The following is a 23,020-nucleotide window of genomic DNA, read 5'->3' on the forward strand; positions in this document are numbered from 1 at the left end:
GAAGAGAGGAGAAGAGCAAATTGAGAGCAAAAAATTAATCTGTAACCATGTTATAGGCTTAGATTAATGATGATGACTGGGACATAGAATTAGAAGTGAAAGAGACAAGGAATGAAGATGAAAATTGAGATGGCTGAAGATAATGAGGGGTAGTATGTCACAACAGATGTAGGTGACTAATCAAATAGACAGTAGCCAGGATGGGGTGGAAGCAGTGCAGGACAGGAAAATAAACTGTTAGAGTGAGAAAAGGTGTGGGAGATCAGAAGGGAGTCTTTAGGAGGGAGGGAAATGAGACAGAGAGAGTTTAGGAGACAAGATTAAAAGAAGCAAGGAGTCCTGGACAGTACCATCTGCTAAACTTGCTGTGCCATTCTCATTCCTTTACTACCCTTTGCCCATCAAAAACCAACCAACCAAACAAACAAACAAAAAAACAGTTAAGACACATTTATGCCATAAATTTAGGCTACTTTTCACCTTCTAATGTCATCATGTAGACTTAGCTTCTCACATCTTTATTATTTCTTTCATATTATTCAAGGATCCTTTTCCTTTTTGTTTCTCTTTTCCTTTTCCTTTATTTCCATTTACAGATTTTTCTCCTTTCTTTGACCCAAAGCCAAAAAATTTTTACAGTCCATCAGTATTCAGCAATCCAAACTCACATTGGAGCAGCAAATTGTGATTATCACATAAGTCACATGGTTGTTGTTGTTTTGTTCCCTTCATGGCTGAGTGTAACTTATAATTAGTAATTGAAGCAGCCACTAGGGCTTTGAATCTCAGTGGAAAAGATAGCAGAGAAACAGGCTTGTTCTGATTTATTCTCTCTGGAAAAATCTGTTAGCTAAGGCTCATCACACATTCTCTTCATTATTAACCTTTCTAGCATAAGCTAGCAAGCAAAGTGTTAGTGGGGGAGAATGCCACAGAGCTGCTTAGGAAGGGAGGGAGAAAACATGCACATCAGAATATTTGACTATTTTCACATCTAAAACAAGAGAGGGAAAGGCTGATGCAGATTTCACTAAAACTCAAGAGAAAAATACTGACATTTACAAGTATAAAAGCCCTGAAAGGAAAAGGAAAAAGAAAAAAAAATAAAATAAAAAGAAGACCGCAACTCAGTAAGGTCAAAGATTGGGTTATCCTTAGGAGGAAGCAAGACCAGTATTTCCCCATTATGGGGTAAAAAGCATAATGATCAACCTAATTTCAAGACAACTATATAACGTATGTATTAGCCCAAGAGTAATTTTAATTACTCATAGATTATGTATTTTGTGGATCATTCCCCACAGAGTCTCCCTGCACACAGAACGAGATGCTCAAGGAAAAGTGGTTAAGTAGAAGGAGAGTCAGAAGGTTTTCCATTGTATTACAAGAGATGGAGTGAATTTCAACCTCTGAAAAAGTAAAAAGATACTTCCTATGTTGTACAAATATCTGAGAAAAAAAAAAAGTTTCAATATTTTTGTTGCATGTTGTTAAAGAACTAGAGTACAGGACCTTGGGGACAAGCAAATATATCATTTTAATTAACACGTAATTGTTCTTGACACCTGAAATTCTGTTAAGCTTCTCTCCTGCCAGACCCAATAGATGAAGGGTGTCTGTGCATCACTGGCTCAACACACAGCAACCAAGAATTTCTTCCATGTTCAGGATGTAACTTCTTTACCTTATCTGCTTGTCAAGAAAGCACAGCATTTTGTTTTTCAAAACTAAAATCAATAAGACATAAGACTAGATTTTCAGGTAGTGAAAACCAGCATTGATTCCCATGGATGTGAAATTTTATAATTTGTTGCTAGAACAATTGAAAAGTTATGTGTAGGCAAAATCAATCATTGGTTTAACAATATATATGCACCACTATTCTCCTTTGTGGTGAGGAATAAATACTAAACCATTTAAAAAATTATATGTAAATATAACCTTGAGATTATGGAGCAAAACCTACATAGACAGTAGAAAGCTTAAGGAAGATTTAATTATATGTTTTCAGAAAGGTATAACATTAGCATTATCCCATCCTATATTGTTCTACTTGTATCATTAGCTTTTATTAGCACACTAGATTCATCACATACTGGTTTATGACATGCTGTAATGTAAATCAATGCAGTACCTCCCAAATGACTAATATAAGCTAGCTAGCTCAACTATAAAAGAACGGCTTGACAGATGGGAAGCCGACAGAATATAGCAGAAGGCTGTTAAACTTATTTTTCACCATTTTATATCAAAGTATACAGCTGGAAATGAGAGTGCTTTTATAGGGTAAATATCAGTGAAAGAGAGCTCCTAGGGAACACTGCATGTTACCCATCACCTGAGCTCCCTGAGCTAGTCATCACCCAAAGATCACATTGCTTTAATAGCACTTCTGTCCAAAAAACACTAGTTTCCCATGCATGTTGTTGAACAACTAGTGTCCCATGCTATGAAGAATCATGATATTCATAAAGTTTGTTGCCCAACAGAAAAAGGATTAAAGTGATGATCCCATATTCTCTTTTGGAAGCAGGTTATGCTCACTGCCTCCGTGCCAGAGGTCACTCCTGCTCCAGCTGTGTTGACAGCACACTAGCTCCCTGACCAAGTGGAATTGAGCCTATGTCCCCATGTCTTCTACTACTGAGAGGGGCTACAGGCACCCACTGTTCATTATGGCCATTTTGCCAAAGATCGTTGCCAGCTCATGTTCCTGCCATATTCTTTCTTTGCCATTGATCAGGTGAGCCAGGATGTTTTAGACAGCAGGAAAAAATCAGACTCACTAATCTCTGCAGATTGCCTGCATTCTGAGTCTCACATGTACCTCTCTCAAAATGAGAGAGAAGAAAGCAAGACAAGAAGCGTAAAATGGCAGAGCTACCACAGCTCCGGCACAAGACTTTTTTTATCCAACGATTACTCTGGGCAGGGAAGCCAACAACAACTTCTCAGGAAAAGCAGGGATGTGTCAGCTGTGAGGGGCCAAAGGTGCAAACTCTTTAAAATGGTTTTGCCACTTAAAATTGTAGGTGGCAGCCTGAGTTTAACTTAATTACATTAATCAGGCTGACAATTTGAAAGGAAATGATGGTTAGCAACTCTGTAACAGAGGGGGATGTTAGCAAGGATAGCAGCAATAAAATCAAATTCCCTCATGTATAGAGAGATTAAGTAATTATCAGAGGAGAGCTGAGGTGTTGACTGGCTGTGGGTCATGTGGAAACTTATCATGCTGCAAAGCTAAATCTCTCTACTTGGATCATATTTTATGTTTCAACAAAAATGAGTATTTTATCAACCAAATTCTCTTGAAGTTATTTTACAGGACTCCCTTGTTCTTATCAGAACCGCTTTGTAATAGTATTCTCCTACCAGGTGTTTCTATTCCTTTATTTTTTTCCAAAACAAGCATTCTTTCTGATTTAGAGATTATTTAAATATAACATCCTTAAGAGGTTAAGTAAAAAAGCCAAAGGAATAACAGTCTGAATTTCATCTGTGATGAGTTCACTAACAATCTAAACAAGATTCTCGATGGTATTTGAAATAAACAGGCAATTCCTTGATACTGCTTAAGTCTAGTTAATAGAAATCCTGTTACATACCTCCTGGGTAATATTCAAAATGGAGAAGTGGTTCTTGGGACATATTGTCTTTTGCAGTTACCTATCACTAAGTTCTGTTTAGAGACAACTGTTAAATTAGAAATAAATGGATAAACACATTGATATAACTAATCTAGTTAAAAGACCAGTTTCCTAAATTGGTACAGTCCCCTAATGCTTGGACACTTAAATCGTTATGGACCTCATTGAAATAGATTAGCTTTATTTCAGTGCATTGCAGGCTCTTACTTAGGCACAGGTACAGTCCCTCTTCAAAGTTGTTCAAAGTGGTTTCTCAAGGCATTTCACTAGCTGAACACACTTTTCTAAGATGGACCAGACAGCACGGAACTCAGACCTTCTAAATGCTTGTAAGCCTGCTAGCTAGCACCTGGGAGAAGTAATTACAGAATGTGAAAGATGCTGAGAAAGTTATCAGGCTAATGAAGAATATGAAACACTAAAATACGCATTATTTTATCACAGCTGCTTTCCTAGTTAGAAAATCAGCCAACTTTCTGGAAGCTGTTTTGGTCTCCCCCCATGCCTAATACAGTCCCTGAAACACTCTGCATGTACGGTGAATAAGGAGTCCTGTGAGGCCTTGCATTGTTCTGGTTATGGTGAACAGTGATATCATGGGTATTATGCTGCCAGTGTTATGCATGACTTCAGTTCCTTGGGTTTACTTAAATTATTTAAGTAAATGAATTCTTTACAGAAAATATGTTTTCCCACATCCCAGTTTTAGATGACATTTTTTTAATAGCTTTACATTCTCACCATTTATGTTTTCTTTAAAATACAATCAATAAGAAAAATAATGGTTTTTTAAACAGTTCTAACAATTCTGATTTATTTCATTTAAATACAGACATATCCAAAACTTTCATCACTATAGACTTCCAAATTATTGTTAAATAATTTGTTAATAAATTTGTTAAATATGTTAAATAACATCAGTTAAAACCTCACCTAAAGTTATAGAGAGAAATTAAGGAAATATAGCTATAAATGTCATTATCATTTACATATAAATATATATTTCTGAATCACTCAGTTGTGAAAAAAAAATAAAATGGCTTAACATGAAAGGAGAAAGCAGACTCTCAATTAGGACCAGGCAGGTAAGGATTGGCCATCCTGTATGGAAGAAGTGAGAAACAGTCTCAGAGTTTTTAGCTGGCATTCAGTGACAGAGGAAATTTGATTCCCAGATGAAAAATAGCTGGATTTTTACCACACAATATAATGAAAATTCAGCAGAAAGTCTCGATTGGAGCTTTTTCCCACTCTACAGTGAAGTCCTGAAATGGGATGGTGTTTTTCTGATCAAGAAAATGTTGTGGACTTGGGTTTGTTGTTTTCTTCTGGAAGTGGAAAAACAAAACAAAACAAAACAAAAAACAAACCTTGAAACAGAAGCCAAACTGTCAGGAAAAAAATATAGCCTCAAAAAATATATAATTTAGAACATCTGCTGCTGTCTCTACAGTGAAATGATCGATGTAACCTGGGGAGGTTCTCATGTTAGAGCATTATTAAATAGAGCATGGTAAAAACAGATCGCCAGCTACAAGAACATCTGAGTTTGAGAGGAAGTTCTATCTTGATTTGGGACAAAAAGCAGAAGTTGAGATATTCCAGGCTTAAAATTCCCTCAAGTGGATTAGATCTCCTAAAAGATTTAACTTCAACAAATGCAAAAATATTTTGTTTTACTTTACTTTTTTTTTCTCATTGAAAATCAGTTTTAAGATTTGAAACTTGAAATTTGGAGAGGTGACCATTTGCCAAACAAATCAAAAAACCCTGAACATTAGAACAGAAAGTTTATCAAAAGTAGCTCTTTCTTACAGTTTCAGTTTTAAACAAGTTGGCATTTTCTGATAGAAAACCAATGATCAGCTTTGAACATAAACAAGTTTCCTAAGGCCATATGGTAAGCCCAGAGCATCTGTTTTTTATTATAATAAAGCTTCAATGGCCATCTTTTGTATGTGTAGAATCCAAGATGAAAGCCTCTAGCTTCAATGTATTTGCTTTTTTTTTTGGCACAACAGAGGACAAAGAAACAATCTCTAGAGTTCAGGATACCTCAGATCTATTAAAACACAGATTATTAAAATTCATATGTCTACTTCATACAGAATCTTTCTGAGAAAGAATTAATTCTCATGCAAATTGTGTGTCTAAATTACAGCTAATCAAATGCATTTTACAACCACTGTTGGCTAAGACTCTGTGTTTTGTTCTAATAAATCAGTTTGAGGGATATAGTGCTCCAAAATATCTTTGTTATTTGCCAATTTGAGGAAAGTAATGCTGTCTCCTAGAAATCGAATAGACAGTTCTTGAAGGGATTACCTAGTCCAAGACAGTAAATCATTGGAGTTAGATGCTACTGCAATATATCAAAGTCTTCTTGCATACTAGCTGCCCAAAAAGCACTGAGTTGAGGTCAGGCTTTAATCATATCCTAAAATTACACTGCAGAAGCCACCTGTTTTTTCCCTACATCTGGTGGGTTTACTATCCAACAGCACAGTAAGAATTCCTGATTTGAAATCTCAGTGTGAGTTTCCCACATGCAGAAAAGTACTTCTCAGTGCTTAGTCTGACACTGTGGTATAACGACTCTCCAGGATCCCTGCAATCACAAGCATTACTATATTTCATTTATATTCTTGATAACAATAAACACATGGAGGATTGCCATATGATACTTATTTCAAAATTCCCATGCTAAGAACAAGGAGAGGGTAGGAAAAAAGAATGAACTGCACATAACATTGTCTTAATCACAGTACTCACAACACCTCTAGAAGGTACATAGTTTCACAATGACTGAGAATCTCTAAAACTGAATATCAGAAAGTAATGCTGGCAAATATCATTTGCTATTATATGGAAAGGAGCTAAGGAGCTTAAATGCCCAGCTGAGACAATGAGAGGGGACATATGAAAGAAAAGTCAGTGAAATACCTTATTTTTTTCAATAAGTGGATCAGGTCTTTTGGTAAGAAATCTGAAGTCAAACTTGATGACTTAGAAAGAAGAAAACATCGCATTCTAGAAGCTTTTATAAAAACTGATTTTTTTTAAATATAACCCTAATTTAAATTCTTGCAAACTTATAAAAGAAGCAGAAAAAAGTCTACGTTAAGTAGGAAAAGAATGAACACAAGGAGATGATCAGGATGTTAGGCACCAATCAGTTCCTGGAACTGATTAGAAATACTTTGGAAAGCATTGTTCCATCACTATATCTTCCTTTCTCACCCTGTCACAGTCTTAAATAATAATTTTTAGTTTTTTGCCTGAATTTGCATGGGCAAGTCTTATTTGGACATTGATTTTGGAAGCGTTTCGTAAAACGCGTGTGTTTTTTTCCAGTATTTCATTAAAGGAAAAAAAAAAAAAAGAAGAAGAAGAAGAAGAACAGAAAAAGAGAGAAGACCATTACAGGATTGCTTTAATATTTCATTACTGTACTATTTTTTCCAGAGTCTATAAATATACAGCATAAAACATCAAAAGAAACACAAAGCAACTAGACTTATTCATTATGACTTTATTCAAAGTAAGTGTAATTTTGAAAATATATTTAAATGGTAATAAAAAAGGAATTTGACATTTCAAAGTTTCTTCATGTCTATCATGTCTTTTTTTTTTTTTTTTTTTTTAATCTCTAGAAATTACAAGTAACAGTGCTGGTTATTTTAGAAGCTGGACAGCACCAAGTGTTACTGTTAGCATTATGCAATAAGGATAATTATGTGCTGGACTTGCATGTTTCACGTTACTTTTCACAGTTTGGGATCCATGAGACAAGCCATTATACAAGTCACTAAAATCTAATTTCCTCTGTGCCGAATGTCTTCAATGTGCAGGTCCAAGATTAGTATTAAATGAAAATTATATTGTTCAACTAGAGCTTTAGAGATTTAAAATTACTGTTTCAAAACAGAGTGAATATTCTTAGATAAATTGTGTTTTTAATTAAATATGTATGTATTATTTCCTTAATTACAGTATCTTCATTGCCTCATATTGTTTTAAATACAGTTTCTTACATTATTATGTTATAAGATCAAACTGGTAATTGTCATTTTTCCTTTCTTTGTGCTTATCTAAGCTTGCAGTGTTAAGTCTCACTTCATTTGTCTTTTTCAACAGCAACGCAGTAATGAAAGCCTTACGAAGGAACCTCAGGTCTAACCAGGGATTTCTGCCCACATTCCAAGCTAGCAGGGAACCCAGAAACCAAGAGAGTTTGTGCCACATCCCCAGAATCCAAAGGCACTCTTGATGTAGAAGCAGAAAATTAAATCTCAGGTTCTAGGTCTCCTGTTTTCTGCATTGTGCTGGGAATGGAGAGGGACTAAAAGCCACCACTGAGCAAGGAAGCCCCAGAAGCTGAGCTCCAGCCTCCAGTTTGTGCCAGGCTTTATTATTTCATGATTATTTCTAAGCTTTATTTTTTTCTTTTTTTTTTTCCAAGTTTTCCCTTCTTCAGGAAACTCTCAGAACTTCATTTTTTCTTCCCCAAATGAAAGAATGACCTCTTCCTCTCTTTCATCAAATCACTGATGTTACAAGAAATAGAAAATCTAATCTGTGACCCACTCTACCTCAGACAAAGCCAAAGCTAATAAAACAGAGATTCATCTGGATGAAATATAAAATATTTAAAGCTGTGGGGAAGTTATAGTTTTATTTTGCTGGTCAACTCAAAGGAGGCCCATTGACATTCGTTGAGTCCATCATTTATCTTCAATAATAAATAAGCCAATCATTTCAACGTTCATTGGTGTCAACGTCCTCCCTATGTCCACATATCTAATGAAACCTCTCACCCCATCTCTCCAGTGAAACTCCTTAGAAGCCCTCACAAGAGTGAACTGGCATTTTTCTGTACTTGAACAGTAGATCCAACTTGTCAGGAGATACTTGCCTCGACTTGTATGTCAAGTATTACATAATACATTCAAGGGCCAATAAGCAGACTCCACTCTTCATGGACCTTGTGTCCAACCCATATGGCTGCTGAAACTGTGCACCCCCTCATCTGGCAAAAGTCTTGGGATGGCTCTCAGGTGATCCAGGCTCAGATATCAGGGAGACCTCGGGCTTTCTAGGTACCTTCAGCAAGTTGGTCAGAATGACAGATTTTGCTACTCCTCCCTAAATAGACAAAGGGAAAATTACCCTAATTTTAACATGTACTGACCAGTAATTCTGTCATTTTACAGTAGCACAGCAGGACTAACAGCAGGAGATACTTATCTCTGCTCTGCTTGTTATGTATAAAAAATCAGTTAAGGAATCCACGGTAACCAAAAGAGCACTCAGCAATGCACTGAGCCTGTGTTAATGCTTGCAGGATGAAAGTCTCCAGATTAGATGCTGTCCTTCCCTTCACCTGGATAATGACACACTTTATAACACAGAGCTTGCATGAAAGGATGTCTCTTTGCTATGATCCTACTTAACAGATAATAAAATTGATATGAAAAATACTGACAGGTGATGCTCAGAAAAAAAAAATCCATCTGACAACTTGTGCAGACTGGCTGCAATCTCTCCAACACCAGTGTAGGCACTCCCACTTGTCAAAGTGGTTCTAGTGGTTATTTCAAGAGCATACAAATTCATTATGTTCAAACAGAAAAGGAAAAACTGAACTTCTTACAAGAGTAGAATCTGATATATAACCTGTTGATGGAACAAGAAAAACATTTTTTTTCCTTGTTAATTTACAAATCAGCAAACTAGAGAGAAAAAGTGAGCTATTGTTCTACCTGTTTTGATAATTTTACTCATAAATACATGAATTTTCTAGAGCATTTTTTTTCATTCTTTTCTTCCTCTTTTTTTTATTTTATTATTTTTCTAGAAAATGAAGTGGTAGCAAATGATGGAGAATCTAAATGTGTTAATGTCTTTCTTTCATCAAACAACCATGAATATACATGACCATAATCTTTTGCTATTTCCAGCTACTTCGATTTATGTTATGGATAACATGCTTACATAAAGCTAATCACCACAAGAAGTGACAAAAGAGGAAAAGAAAAAAGAAAAAAAAAAAAAAAAACAAAAAACAAAGCCATGGGGAATCAAATATCACCTAAATCAAACTGATCTCTAAAGTAAGCCAGACAAAAACTGATGAAAGCACCCAGGATTTGTGAGAGTTTATTATGAAGATTTTTTTAATATCAAGATTTGTGATTCATGACTTGTGAACATGATTCATAAAGATAAGCAGACAAAACATTAGTAAGGGGTGAATTCTTCAAGTCATGATGAAGGTAATTAAGCTGCCCAGCCTAGGAAAACTGATCCAACATCTAGTGTTTATCACTTTTGTTTTCATGTCAATGATTCCCAGTCACATACCCAAAAAATTAATTTAATCTACAGCAAGCTGTTTTCAGCATGATGGAAATGCAACTGAACAAATTTCTGCTCATAAAGCTTCCACAATAAATGCCTTTTGATTGTGGCTGGATTAATATTTTTTTTCTCTTTGTTCTGTTTTGTGCAGTGAGATTTCGCTGATCCCAGGCAGCCATTGATCCTGACTTTTGGCAGGTCTACTAAAATTGCTCCCAGCTCAAACTGTCCAAAATGGTCCAAAATCTAAAGATTTTGGGGGTGGTTCAGTGCTTACTCCAGACAACAGTTCAATCAAAATGACATTCTTCCACATGGCTCAGTGATCCCCCAGACAGTATCATTAGAATTATCTAATGATCCTTAATCCTAATGATTAGTATACAACTAGTGACTCCCAAGCATTCAAGCATGAAGCATATCAGCTATATTTTGTCCATTGTACTGGGCATTTTCCTGGCCTTCCTTAGTCTTACAATAGACTAAGGTCTGATATAGCATAATTAAACACAATTCCAGTCTGAAATTTCAAGCCTTCTCTACCTGTCTCTTCTACAGGTACAGGCTGACAAAAAAAAAAAAAAAATGGGATTGGGAATAGTCAGCAGTGCAGTGAGATATATACACAGACACATTCTATTCTCATGAGGATCCCCTGCTGTATGCTCGCCAACCTATCTTATTCTTGGATGATATATGTATTTTAAGACACCTCAGTCTGAAAACAAATCCAGCCAGCAGTATAGTCCAGGAAATGGCATAAGCTTCTCAGGGATTGACGTGAAACTGGATACTCTTTCTTGTTTTTCTTGAAGACAGGTGGAATTTTTACCCTATTTCAGTCATAGAAACCTCTTCCCATTCCACTACCTCTGCTCCCCCAGACACATAGATAAATGCCTTCATCCCCCACAGGAGAAAGGCTCCAGTAATTATCACCTTCCATTTTTAGCTTCATACATATTCTTGGTAAAGGCTCAGCTGACCTTGATGCCTCCCTTGACGGGACATCATCTTCCTTGCCTGTTTCCATCACCCTGTACCTGCAAACCACATGACTATTATACAATTGCAGTAGTACCATGGCCAAAGAAGTGGCATTTGTGGTTCCATTGGAAATGACAAGTGTCCACCCTCCCTATCTTGGGATTTTCCAACCATTGCTCTGTTGAGCATTGTCTCTCCTTCCTTCAAACATGGGATTCTGCTATATGGTTCTGTAGGATCTCTATGAATAGCTTATGGATCTCCAACTTGTCCTGCTTGAAGGCAAATAGCCTGCTCATTTCATTTTGTTTGTGACTCAGCATCTCAAGCAGAGCATCCCTTCCACAGATGAGACCACCACTGTCCCTATTAGAGGCACACAGTGCTCCTGTCCACAGAAAACTGGGCAGCCCCATCCTCCCTCAGGAGCTTTGCCTTGGTCAAGGTCTCTGATGTGCTGTTATCTCTATCCAGTGTCAGAAATCACACCCACACAAGATCCAGGGCCATTTTGCATTCCTGCAGCTCTTGCCTATGGGTTGTATAGCTGCTCCCAGGTGCATTGGTGCCTACATAATCAACAGGCAGTAATAAACCACTAGACTGGGTACTCCTAAATTGGGAATAGCCAAGAAAAGACAACTTAGAGTGGCCAGAGCAAAAACCTCCAGGAGCTTTGAGAAGCCAACCCTCACTGGTGTTGGCACATCACCAGGAAGGATCCAACAAAAGGTGAGAGCTGAAGAAGCAAGCTGGGACATGCTGACTGTTTTACTGTGCTCACTAATTCGTAGAATCATAGAATCATATAATATCCCGAGTTGGAAGGGACCTATAAGGATCATCGAGTCCAACTCCTGGCACCACACAGTTCTAGACCAACAATTCAGACCATATGACTAAGAGCATAGTCCAAACACTTCTTTAACTCCAACAGGTTTGGTACAGTGACTACTTCCCTGGGGAGCCTGTTCCAGTGTGCGACAACCCACTCAGTGAAGAACCTCTTCCTGATGTCTAGCCTAAACCTCCCTTGCCTCAGCTTGACACCATTCCTGCAGGTCCTATGACTGGTGATTAAGGAGAATAGATTGGCACCTGCCCCTACACTCCCGCTTGTGAGGAAGATGTAGGCTGCAATGAGGTCTCCCGTCAGCCTCCTCTTTTCCAGGTTGAACAGGCCAAGTGACCTCAGCCGCTCCTCATACGTCTTCCCCTCTAGGCCCTTCACCATCTTTGTAGCTCTTCTCTGGACACTCTCCAACAGTTTTACGTCCTTTTTGTACTGTGGTGCCCAGAATTAGAGTACTGAATAATACCATAATTCCAGGAAGATGTCCACTGGCTCTTCAGAGAAGAAAAGAAAAAAAAAAAAAAAAAGGTTCTATTTGGTGGCTTTGTGTGCTCTGTAACAAATAGAAATTTTGCCCTTAAACTGGCCCTTAACTGAGGGCTGTGGCTTGTCAAGATTTGTTTATCTCCATTGTTGATATATATATATGCATATATTAAATTACAGAAAACAAAATTATTGCTGTAATTATTCACTGACAGAATCTTCACCAGACAGCTCATAGTCATTATGTGATAATATCTATCTTTTACTATTTTTCTGCCAAACCCCAAGTAAATCATGAAACGTGGCCTTCTTTTTTCAGTGCAATATATACTTTATTTATTTTATTGTTGTTCTGTATATGTGAAATGCTCTCTGTTCAAAGAATTGCATTGTTGTTATTAGAAATAATGATCTAAATGTATTCCAGGACATAATCTATAATTCCTTGAATGTTTTATTATGTGCAGCAGGTAGAGCAAAAGGTCTTTAAGATATTTTTGAGTAACTATATTACTGTCTGTACAGACTTTTTTTCAGCAGGTCTAGTTATCAAAATTCTTTCATTTATATTTTTACTGTATTTATGTGCTCTGTTTTAATGCTGCTTTACTTAATTTGGAGATCAGCATGTGGAGGAAGAGACATTTTTTCTGACCTATGCTCAGTGAAACAAAGAAAAATGTTAAAAATAGATATGCAATATGTATTAATATTTCAGTGCACAAAGAACAAAATCTGATTTGCAAATTCTTCAGAAATGAACCGTGTAGAAATATAGATTCAGACCTGATGGCCATACAAAAAAAGCAATTTAGATTTGATCTGACTGTGAGGATGTTTCTGTTCATCTAAATATATATATCATTGGAGAGAAACTTAGCAACTTTTTTTTTTTTTTAACAATACCTGTGAGTATCATTCTAGAAATCTCTCTCTTCATGAGCTTGTAAAAAAGAACCTTTAAGCAGATGGAAATCATGCCACTTCTACACATCCATTTGTTATGAACACGAAATGAAAGCACTAATAAAGCAAGATAGCAAAAATGCAGGGTTTATTCAGTGGAAAAAAAAAAAAAAAGGTTGGTCAATGCCAATACATTTGACCACCTTTTCCTTTGGGTAAAGAGTCCTGAGGCATGAACGGGAGACAAAAAGTCCCTTTCCTAATCAATCTACAAAAATGGTGCTGCTTTTTCCTCCCAGATCTTCCATATATCTTAGCTGAATCCTCTCAATATTCCTTGGGTATATTCTTCAATAAAACTGAACCTCTGCGAACAACACACACAGTTCCCTCATGGCATATCGATAGCTCTGTAAAATGAAGTATAAATTATTATTAACATTTGCAGATCTGAAGCATAAATCCTACTTTTTTGTTTTGTTTTGTTTTGTTTTATTTTCTTCCTACAGCAAATCCTGCAAAAGGAAAATAAAAGTCTGTACAGAGAAATAGAGAGGAGAGGAGAGGAGAGAGGAGAGGAGAGGAGAGGAGAGGAGGGGAGGGGAGGGGAGGGGAGAGGAGAGGAGAGGAGAGGAGAGGAGAGGAGAGGAGAGGAGAGGAGAGGAGAGGAGAGGAGAGGAGAGGAGAGGAGAGGAGAGGAGAGGAGAGGAGAGGAGAGGAGAGGAAAAGAAAAAAGAAAAGAAAAGAAAAGAAAAGAAAAGAAAAGAAAAGAAAAGAAAAGAAAAGAAAAGAAAAGAAAAGAAAAGAAAAGAAAAGAAAAGAAAAGAAAAGAAAAGAAAAGAAAAGAAAAGAAAAGAAAAGAAAAGAAAAGAAAAGAAAAGAAAAGAAAAGAAAAGAAAAGAAAAGAAAAGAAAAGAAAAGAAAAGAAAAGAAAAGAAAAGAAAAGAAAAGAAAAGAAAAGAAAAGAAAAGAAAAGAAAAGAAAAGAAAAGAAAAGAAAAGAAAAGAAAAGAAAAGAAAAGAAAAGAAAAGAAAAGAAAAGAAAAGAAAAGAAAAGAAAAGAAAAGAAAAGAAAAGAAAAGAAAAGAAAAGAAAAGAAAAGAAAAGAAAAGAAAAGAAAAGAAAAGAAAAGAAAAGAAAAGAAAAGAAAAGAAAAGAAAAGAAAAGAAAAGAAAAGAAAAGAAAAGAAAAGAAAAGAAAAGAAAAGAAAAGAAAAGAAAAGAAAAGAAAAGAAAAGAAAAGAAAAGAAAAGAAAAGAAAAGAAAAGAAAAGAAAAGAAAAGAAAAGAAAAGAAAAGAAAAGAAAGAAAAGAAAAAAGATGTGAGGGCAGTAATACCCACTTCTCTCCATTCCACACTGCTATTGAACTGTCAAGACTCTTCTCCCAGCCTTGCGTCTGGAGACTTACTTAACAATGTAAGAAACAGCCACCCTGAGACAGACCAAAAGTCTATTAAATCCAACCTTTTGTGCTTAGTGGTAGTTATTTAGGGAAAGAGCATTAGGAAAAGACAGAAAAAAAAGTGATCCTTTCCCTATTATTCCCTGCCAGCTTTTGCCAATCTTTAGTTTAGGGACTTCCTGAACAGAAATTTAAATGGCAGCATCATGTTAAACCACCCTCAAAAGACCTTTCTTCCTGAATTCTAACCCACTTATTCCTTGCTTTTGCTACAGCTCTGGGTAATGTTAAGATTTTTTCCTTTTTCATTTGTTTGGTATCCACTGAGAAAGAGTCCCTTTCCTTCTTCAATTGCTGCTGGCTCTGGATGCATGTTTAAGATTTTATCAGTTCCAGCACTGAAGGAACTTAGTGAATGAAAATGTGCTTTTGTTCGCATTTTGTGCCTTTACATTAGAGAGGAAGAAAGTGTGCTTGCCTAGGTGACAGAAACTAAGTGGTTATATCTGTTGTGGCCTGCTTCCTTATCTGCTGTTTTCTATTGTTTCAAGAAAAAACCTTTCTAATGGGGGAGAAACAAGATATAAAGTGTAGAATAAGAAAATAACTGATTCAAAAGGACATTTTTCTATCCCTGGCTGCTAAAGCCATGACCCTGTTTGTGAACAATATGTGAATCTATGGCCGTTCACTGTGTCACTACTGTGCAGAGATTATCCATAATCTTTTCAGATATCCTGAGAGATAGGAGACACAGGAACACTCTCTGCTTGTCTACTCATAAAGATAATAGAAGACATTGAATCTTCAATTTTCATAGGTGAAATCCCTAACACCCATGCTGAAATCACTCTTTCATGTCCTGTCAACTCCCCCTTGCTGCAGTTTTTTCACATGTGAACTGTTTCTGCTCTTGCAGGGAGCCTCCCCTACCCTGATGTGGTCTGCAGGGACATAAAATAGCCTGCATGTAAAGACTGCAGGCTGCAAGCTGAGCAGAGTTCAGTGGCTTGTTCATGTCAAGTAGTTTATGCCTAGTACAACAAACAAATGAAAGCTGGAAGAAAAAGAAGAGTTGTATTTGGGGAAGGGAGAGGGAATGGGAGTCACTCCAGAGGCCTAACAGATATTCATTCTCTGTTATAGGTACTAAATTTGTTCTAGTGGAGTCTACAGTCAATTTCAGTACCAGCCAAAAATGTCATATCAAAAATTCAGGTTCTTCAGGACAGCCTGTTGACCCTAAACACTGCCCACAGTATGTGTTGCACCACCAACTGCTACGTGACTTCAACCATGGTGTGTAGACAAACACCTAAGAATTTGGCCAAGGGTCTCCAGCTCCAGGGTCTGTGCAATCAGGGCACCCAGATGCCTTTTGGGGCAGGGAACCAAACCTCTCCATAGCCAAATCTTCCACAAAGTGCCATAAATTCATTTTCCCTTCCATTTTTATTAAGGTGTCACATTATGTGGACACAGGAAACTTTATGCACCTGTTAATAATCAGCTGGTTACGCTTGGGGTGGGTGAGCATAATGCACTACATTGGTGCCAACATCTGAAATTACAAATGAAACTTCAGACTTCTGGCACTGACTGCTTACATACAAATGTATTTCCCGAGTTTGATAATACACAAATAATAGGAAAAAAAAAAAAAAACAAAGCAAAACAAATGATGGTTCTAACTGACAGTTCCTATTGTACTTCAAAATGAAAGCATACTTCACTAAAGAGATTTTGCTGTGAGACAACGTCTTTCAAAAATAGCTATTGGAAAAGAACTTTCCATTTGAAATCATAATCTCATATATACCTGTGACTGAACTGACAATGAAAGGGAAGGCATTGAGATAGTCATAAGCCTAAAACAGATTAATTTGTCTGGATATGATACTGTTTTCCTACACTGCCCTTGCAAGACTGAATTATGCATCAGGTGGTTACATTTCATTTATCAGATTACTTCCCTTGCTCTGCCATCCATGAGCAGCATTAACTACAGCAGTACTAGCGCAATGCCACAAGAGCTTCTCATTGTCTAAATTGCAGTAGATTTTCAGCCCAACAGAAAGTACACAATGGATTTTCTTATCATGCCACTCACTGTCCCAAATCTAAAAGGGACTTGGTTTCCCACTTATTTCTTACTGCTTTCCCTGTTTTTCTGTTGCAGCTTTGCTCTATGTCTAGCTTTTTGTCATGCTGAGCAATAGACAATCACTGTATTACAAGGTTTCTCAATTGCAAATAGCAGGTCTACCATATATTTTAGTTTTTGCTAATCTTATTTTCCAGAGACCTCGAATTCTTACAAAAATGAGAAACTCAAGCTGCCTGCTTATATTTTTTAATAGTTTTCTTCAGTGACAGCGATTCTGTTGTGCCATGCTGTGCAGAAAGACACAAGCAGTGGTAATGTGGATTTGAATTAGCAGGTACACCCATGGCTCATGAACCCATAGAAGGTACAGGGACACAAGTATATGCTCTTTCCTAATAGCAGCGCAGCGGCTAGTACTTTGGCTTAAATGCAAATAATATTTCAGTTCCTTTCTCCTCCCTCCTCCTCCAAAAACTCCCTCAGTCAACCAGAGAGACTTTAACAGAGGGTATAGCCATAGCAAAGAGTGATGAACAAACATCTTTATTGAAACCATGCATCACTAAGTCCCTCTTCTGTTTTGCTCTGTTGTGTTGCTGGACACACAACCAGCCCCTAGGAGGGTACGGAGAGCCATTAAAACAAAAGGAAGGATGTAGTAGGTGAGTCCCCAGCACATGGTACAATCTGGGGACTATTACACTGGGATGGGAGGTGGCATGTGTAAGGGCAGAAAATATTTAAGTGCCAGCTTCCTATAGGCATCATTCAAAGCATAATGACAATTTCAGTGGGTTTGGACTAGGTCCAAACTGCACCAGTGAGGCCTGAGTGTATTGTTGGTAGTTACTGGTTTTCATCATGCTTCTTTGACAAAGTATCTGAACCCCAACCTGCAACTTAGGTACTTTTCTACCTAATGCTGCCTGTTGAACAAAGAGTGTTGTTCATTGTTCAACAAACACCAAAATACATTGCAGATGTGGTGAAGAATTTTCAATTAAATAACATTTAAAAAAAATTGTAAAGATTTTAAAAGATAAAAAATAATCAAGTTCAATAAACATATTTAAAGCCCAGATATGTCCTTCTGAATGCACCCTGCTACAGATGGATAGAAAGTGGTGGTCAGTCTCTTTCAGCTGAGGGTTATCATTTTAATTCGTTCTACAATAACTTATAGTTTAAATGAAAACTAGAAGGGTCACTAGAGGCCATTTCTGATATTCCTAAAATGCTGCCATCTACCACCACTGCCACAGAGGAAAGACAAACATCATGGAAGACCTTGAAATAAAAGACCTGATTACAGCAATCTTTATTCCACTGAATTAGCTGCTCCTGTTGGCTGTCAGTGACATTTGGCTCAGGCCTGGGCACAGCAAGAGCACTGGAGGCTCATCTCAAGCATCCCAGATGGCTGCCCACAGATTTACTCATTCTGTAATTGCAGTGCAGTGGTCCTTTAATAAACTGTGTGATAACAAAGACTACAATAATCTGCATTGGCCTTCATCATGCCAGTTTATATAGACTCAGTAAAAGCTACTGTTTTGGTAGAGGGGAAGTAGAAATCATTCAGTCTGCCTTGGCTCTTTCCAGGTAAGAAGAGTTATCAAGACAAAGATGCTGGCCTTTCTCTTCTGTCTGAAGAAGGATGGGATGAAGTCATCACCAGGAAAACACACAAGTACTCTGGCAGTATCCGTCTCCTGAAAAATAAAAAGACTTTTGTGACTCCACTGGAATTATGATAAGGACAAAATGAACTTGATGGCATCAACATTCCATATATATATTATATTCCTTACAAATAAAAGTCTTAATTAAGAAAGCCTTCTACAAGTGTTTGTAGGAATACTTATATTTTTTTTCACAATAAATGCAAGGAATTGCAAGAAGTATCTTCTCCCTCTCTAACATGCCCAAATATGTATCTGTAGAAAGAAATAAGCTCTTAGAATAAGACTAAGAAAGAAAAAGAAAGAAAGAAAGAAAGAAAGAAAGAAAGAAAGAAAGAAAGAAAGAAAGAAAGAAAGAAAGAAAGAAAGAAAAAGGAAGAAAGGAAGGAAGGAAGGAAGGAAGGAAGGAAGGAAGGAAGGAAGGAAGGAAGGAAGGAAGGAAGGAAGGAAGGAAGGAAGGAAGGAAGGAAGGAAGGAAGGAGAGAGAAGAAAAGAAAGAACATATTCAGAACGAAAAAGTTCAATGTAAGTTCAATTAATAACACATTAAAAGTGAACATCTGCATATTTATCTCATTTACAATGAGAGAAGACATTGGGAATGTTCTAAAATCCTGTAAAAAATTGAAGGGCTTTACAGTCATTTGGAGTTTACAAGAAAAGTAACAAAAAGTATCAATGCATAACTTCTGGACCTTTCATGAAATTTTGTACCCGAAATGCAAATTTCTTGCAGAAATATGCAAAATATTGTTTCAATCCTATCAAATATGAAAAAAATATATGATTACAAATTGAAAGTAAGTAAAAATCAGACACACCAAAAATTTCATTCTGGTACTATTAAAATGAACAGGAGACTGAGAAGATTGAATTTTTATTTTTGATATTTAGTTTGCCCTTTTTTTGACTATGAATGAAACACCCTTTAAAATATTACAAGACATTTAGTAAGTGATCTAAAATGATTAAAAACATTTTTTTAAAGGAGAAGCATTTCCAGTGAAGTGCTTGTCAGCATCGATTTTCTCATCAAATTTAATACGAAATAGCTAATGAGAGAAACTCAGCCCCACTAACACTGTTCAAGATGCAAAGTTAAGTTTCAAAATGCTCCCTCCATTTTTAATATGGTGATGATTACAAGAAAAGCAATGCTCCAATATGTTAATTTCATATCTGTTTTTCTGCTGATGTTACTCTTCATTTGAAGATTACTGTCAACTTCTATTCCACAGGAGATCAAAGTGAAGCATCCAGTTTGTACCAGATGCCATCATACAAAATTACATTTAAGAGATTTCAACATAATTAAAAATGCTTCATAAACCATCTCAAAGAGAAAGACTTATTGTACCATTTTTTCACTCTTTAAACATCTAAAGGGAAGGTGCCAAAATGTGACTAGAAACTTATGCTAAATATACCATCCTTTTCTTTTCAAGTTCTTATTAATTATCTCACCTGGAAACCACTATAAAGAGGAGAGTGCAAGTTGCCTTTTGAATGCTGAGACATCTGGGTTCATTGTCCCTCTGTTAAGTGTCCCACTGATGCACAGGAAGACTGTGGCAGGGTGCAATAAGTTTTCCCAGCTTGGAAAACAAAATACAGAATATAGAATATGTCCCCAGTACTGAGCTTATGGTGGGAATATACCCTTTCAGGAAAGGCTCACCTGTGTCGTGTAATCAGCTGGAGTCATGCAACAGGGCTTACTGCCTCGTTGCACCATCCTGACCCCATAGGGCAGTCCTGTCAGAAGTGTGGACTTTGTCACCCACTGGAGCACTGTGAATGGGAAAATGCCAAAGGCCAGAGGAGAAGAGATAAAGATGGCCCAAGCCACATTCAGTTTCCAAAATCCAGCACATAACAGCACCAAGAAGAAACAACAATGCACGAAAGAAAAAAAAAAAAAGTTTCAGGATTGAACCTAGTTTAATTTAGCTTGTAGAATCCTTGTGTTTTAAATATCATGCTTTTTTCTACCTGTTTATTGTAGTTTTTTAACAAAAGCATTGATGACTGGTACCAAAGCTCAATGGTCATGCATGGAGTAAGACACATTCCTATACCAGTCAGACCACACCAATATACACCAGGTAGCATAGACTGGTCCAGGTCTCAGAGTCAAGCCATCATCCTTCCCTTCCCTCTCCAGAATTACTCAAAAATCATCCCCCTTGTCACCCAGAAAACCAAGAAGAGATGCAGTTAGCCCTGGGACCACAACTGAAAAACAATAGTTTCACACTACATAAACTGTCACCCGCTTCCAGCATCACCACTTCCTTCCACATAGCTGTCAAGAGTTAACTACTAAGGCAAGGCTGTTTCCCATTGACTTTTTTTGTATTAAACAGTTCACAAAGGTACTGTATGGACTTAGTACCACAAAAGAGACTAATTGAAATGCATCCAGCTGATGATGATGCCAAGAATATGACTATAAGTGGCTTCAACTGTTTATAGACTTGAAAAAGATGAAAACATCCGGTCTGCCATGAAAAGGGGCTGCCAAATCCATCCTGCAGAGCAAATAACAAAGTTGGAATTCATTAACCCTTCTCTGTTTGCTTCTTTAATAAAATGAGATAAATCTTCGCCCAAACTATCAATGAGATTTATTTTTTTTTAAAATGATAAACAAATGGATAATAGAAGGTACTTGGCAAAGTATTCCATTGAGTACCTTGGCAGCTTGTCATTGGTAATGGAATTGTTGTCTGATCTTCAGTCATTTCTAATTTAATTTACCCCCAAAACGTACCACTTCTTCTTGCAAATATTTCTCCACAATGTGCCTATTTACCTTCCCAAACCAGGAAGAAATACATTAGGTGATTTAAAGGGTAGCCTTTAATGCAATTTAAAGCCTTGCAAATTGATTTTCCTTAATGAACTTTATATCCTGACATCCTGTCGTTTTTCCTCTAGTACATTCAATTAGGCTATAATCAGTTATTAAGGGTTAGATAATGGAAACGTGACATCATCCACACAATTTGCAAGAGATTAATTAAAATCTAATTTTCATGCAAGATTAGGCCATCTGAGCCAAGAGGTGCCTATAATAATTGAAAAAAAAAATCTAGAAAACCAGGGTGGGTGAAATGAAGAACACCCAAATTGGGTAGATAGATGTTCAGATGAAAGGGAATGACAACACTTTCCTCTTGGGTTTGCAAGAGACAGAACATTTGCATGTTCATGAATTTGCTGTATTCACACAGGAGGACAAACATGAATCAAAGCATTTCCATTCATTCCTGTAAAAGAGCTGAATACATTTATTTGTGGATAAAACCAATAGTTGTTCATGCTACACTTTCAGATAGACACACACACATTAGTAGCAGTATTTAAAGCAGAGATTGCTGTTTTGTTTTTTTTTTTAATATTAACTTCTGATAAAGAGGAGCTTGGGGCTGAAAGTATGTGTCTAATCTTAACAGAGAATACAGCTCAGCAATTCTATTTGCCCCATATCAAAGAAGAAAAAATGTTGTTATTCTGCCAGGAAAATTGATCTATTTATCTGATGTAACATTCACTGTCAGCATTTTTGTACAGCTCTCCCCACTCAATATCACTACAGGATATCTGTAGAGAATTCACACCTTCAGAGGTCAGTATGTCAGGTCCACACAGGGTTCATTTTTCCTTCCATCATTCCCTTTCTTTCTTTCTTTTTTTCTTTCTTTCTTTCTTAGGCTTATTCTAGCTATTCTTGAAACAAACTGAAATATAATGGTAATATTAACAAATAATAATTTTGTAATCGTAGTATCCATATTGCTGCAGCAATTTCAGAAACCCTTATATTTCAGGAAAATAAATAAATAATAATAATAAAAATAGCTAACAGAGCGTATGTTACCTCTTATCATTAATTTTTGCTTCTCAAAACAGCATCTCCAAAGCATGCTAACCTATGAGCAATTTGGGGGCCATTACCTCAAAGGGAGGTGTTAGAGGTAAAAAAGGTTCAAAGCCAATAGTCCCTCCTCATCTAGCTAGCCCTCAGCTGACACACTTTGTGATGGTCTTACCAGCACCATTTATTGATTTTCTTGGATTTTGTCTCCATTTATGTTCAGGAAAACAAGAATCAAGCCTGAGGGTCACAATGTTCCACAATGATCTCTTTGTGAGATCTGGGATTTGAGTTGGTCCTTTTTTCGGTCTTTCAACTCTTTGCTGTCTCTTTTTTTGTGGGATCAAAAGTAAAACCTAAACTTTTCAGATTTTCACTTATTAGATGGTTTTGAATTGCTGGATATCTCTTTTTCTCAAAACAATTTACTGAAGTTATAGCTTTCATTTAATTTTTAAAAATATGTGCTCAACATCACATTTTTTTCCCTGAACTTTCTAGACTTTTTTTTTTTCCCACAAACTCTCCAAGCATCCCAGTAACCATCTATAATCATAGTCTTAATTAAGAACAAAATTGTTTTGGATCATTAGTCTAGGTCTGTTTGGAAAAATTGTTACAAAATTGTAACCGAGGTTTACAATGACTATATTTCTTCCCCAGAGATAAGGCAATTAAAGTCATTTCACATAAAATCAACCTTTTCCC

The 23,020-nt window shown here is 36.7% G+C and overlaps 1 long non-coding RNA gene across 4 annotated transcripts in view; it reads left to right on the forward strand.

The window, feature by feature from the left end:
• LOC310903490 overlaps positions 1-18,675 on the forward strand; it is a 45,483-nt gene extending 26,808 nt beyond the window's left edge. The window contains exons 4-5 of one of the 4 annotated variants that reach the window (XR_014587584.1): positions 7,005-7,191; positions 18,353-18,675. This is a non-coding gene — a long non-coding RNA (uncharacterized lncRNA). The other 3 variants (XR_014587585.1, XR_014587586.1, XR_014587587.1) reach the window with 3 other exon arrangements.
• The last annotated feature ends 4,345 nt before the right edge of the window (positions 18,676-23,020 follow it).

This window comes from Anser anser (genome assembly GCF_964211835.1).
Source record: "Anser anser genome assembly, chromosome: 8".
In the NCBI taxonomy this organism is placed as follows: domain Eukaryota; kingdom Metazoa; phylum Chordata; class Aves; order Anseriformes; family Anatidae; genus Anser; species Anser anser.